The sequence below is a fragment of the Cupressus sempervirens genome, unplaced genomic scaffold (assembly GCF_028749045.1).
Source record: "Cupressus sempervirens isolate cs-2001-9-10 unplaced genomic scaffold, ASM2874904v1 CseChr00s100001_01, whole genome shotgun sequence".
In the NCBI taxonomy this organism is placed as follows: Eukaryota; Viridiplantae; Streptophyta; class Pinopsida; order Cupressales; family Cupressaceae; genus Cupressus; species Cupressus sempervirens.
The window spans coordinates 4,645,766-4,648,154 of NW_028322205.1; the positions used below are offsets into that span (position 1 = coordinate 4,645,766).

The 2,389-nt window shown below is 46.3% G+C and overlaps 1 pseudogene across 1 annotated transcript; it reads left to right on the top strand.

The window, feature by feature from the left end:
* Nucleotides 1-315: 315 nt before the first annotated feature.
* LOC149527882 (cytochrome P450 76T24-like) lies at nt 316-2,026 on the top strand (annotated as a pseudogene). Its single transcript, XR_016359620.1, has 2 exons — nt 316-1,206; nt 1,307-2,026. The product of XR_016359620.1 is annotated as a cytochrome P450 76T24-like (transcript).
* Nucleotides 2,027-2,389: the final 363 nt, after the last annotated feature.

Sequence of the window (2,389 nt, forward strand, 5' to 3'; positions counted from 1 at the left end):
AGCCCACTGTCTCCCATGGACTATGTTATTCAAGTGAAGCAGGCGATAAAAAATAATATCAGTCATGTCATGTTCTCATGGTCTCCTGCAGAAAGCCACAACAATTCAAACTACTGGATTCCCAAAATCTATGTATGTAATTATAAAATTCTAGCCAAAGAAAAACGTGTTACGACAAATTCTAGCCAAAGGAAAACGTGTTACGACATGGAAAGATCAAGTGCGCTGCCCGCACGTACTCTGCCTACAAAGTAGACACTAGTTATAAGCTGGAAACTGAACCAGAGGAAACAAGTATCTATCTCTACAGCCAATATGGGGTTTCCACTGTTTTCTTGGTATTCTGTGCTCCTTACTGCTGCTTCACTGTTATTCTTCTTCTTTGTATGTAGAAGAGAAATGAAAATGAAGAATTCTCTGCCCCCTGGGCCTACTACTTGGCCCATTGTGGGAAACCTCTTTCAGCTGGGCAATAGGCCTCCCGAGTCTCTCTACGCGCTCTCTCTCAAATACGGCCCACTCATGACTCTCCACCTCGGCACCAAGACAACAGTGGTCGTCTCCTCCGCCGCCATGGCGAAGGAAGTCTTCAAAACGCACGACCACATCTTCGCGGGGCGGACGGTGATAGAAGGTGTCAAATCCATCTCCCACCACAAGGCCTCCCTTATCTGGGGCGAATACAGACCTCACTGGCGCAACCTCCGACGCATCTCAACGGTCGAGCTTTTCAGCAACACAAGACAAGAAGCTCTGCAGCACCTCAGGAGAGCCGAGGTATTTCACACAATCCGACTCATTTACGAGGACAAGGGAAATGTGATAGATATCGGGCGAACAGTGTTCTGCACGTCTTTGAATTTGTTGGGATACATGATCTTCAGCACCAGAGTTTTCGATCCCCACAATCCGGCTTCAGTTGGATTCAACCATTCCGTCTGCGAGTTGATGAGGCTCGGAGGAAAGCCCAACTTGGTCGACTTTTTCCCGTTTCTCCGCTTACTCGACCCGCAGGGCGTTTGCAGTCAGATGTCCAAGCATTTCCAGGCGATGTACGATTTTGTCGATTGGTTCCTATAGAAAAGACTCGCGACCTCCGAAAGTGAAAGCCTCGGGAAAAATGATTCCGCGAAGGACTTTCTGGATGTTCTACTAGATTCCAGAAGCCAAGATTTCACACCTGCAGATATTCGACCCTTGATAGCTGTATGTTGTATTGAAATTAACTTATCAAATACTTGGTACATATTTGATGCACTGCTAAAGAAACAGTCTTTTATTTAATCTTCTTTTTTAACTTTTCCAGGAATTGTTTATTGCCGGTACTGAAACGACAACTTCAACGGTAGAATGGAGCATGGCAGAGATCATTCGCAATCGAGAGAAATTAAGGCGTCTCCGTCAGGAACTGGACGAAGTTATTGGTCCCGATCGGAAAGTAGAAGAATCTGATTTGGATCGTCTGCTTTATCTCTGTGCAGCCGTGAAAGAGACATTCCGACTGCACACACCGGCTCCTCTGCTGCTTCCACACAAGGCTCAGAGCACGTGCGTGGTCGACGAATTTGTGATACCCAAAGACACGCAGGTGTTTGTTAACGTGTGGGCCATTGCGAGGGACCCTTCAGTTTGGACTAGCCCTTCCGAATTTCTGCCCGAGAGATTTCTGACGGGTGAAAATTACAAGGTGGATTACCGCGGACAAAACTTCGAGCTGATTCCATTCGGAGCGGGGAGAAGGATTTGTGCTGGGCTTTCATTGGCAGATCGTATGGTTCATTTGATTTTGGCTTCTTTGCTTCATTCGTTTGATTGGGTGCTTCCGGATGGCATGAGCTATGAAGAGATGGACATGAGGGACGAGCTCGGAATTACTCTTAAGAAGTCTGCACTTTTAAATGCAATCCCCATACCACGCCTCTCACATCATGCATATGAGAAGTAGCCTAGATTACCTCTTATACTAAATGCTTGTCATTCGTATTAAATAAGGAATCAATAAATGAAAGTCTATATAATGTCTTAAGTTGTGTATTGTGTTTTTAAGAGGGTTAAACGCTTTGACCTAGAGCTATGAACCAGTGAGGCCACAAACGGGGGACCTCATCCCCATGAGATTTGAACCTTGATGGCAAGGATAAAAAAGGGTTTGTGGTAAACCTAGTGTGACTCGAACCGGAGTTGATGCGTAGCACTGGGATCATTAGCCTAACACTACGCCTCACGACTCGCCTTCACACCAACTCGGCTACTCACTCACCCTTAAAGGGTTTGTGGTAAACCTAATGTGACTTGAACCGGAGTTGATGCATAGCACCGGGATCATTAGCCTAACACTACGCCTCACGACTCGCCTTCACACCAACTCGGCTACTCACTCACCCTTGTA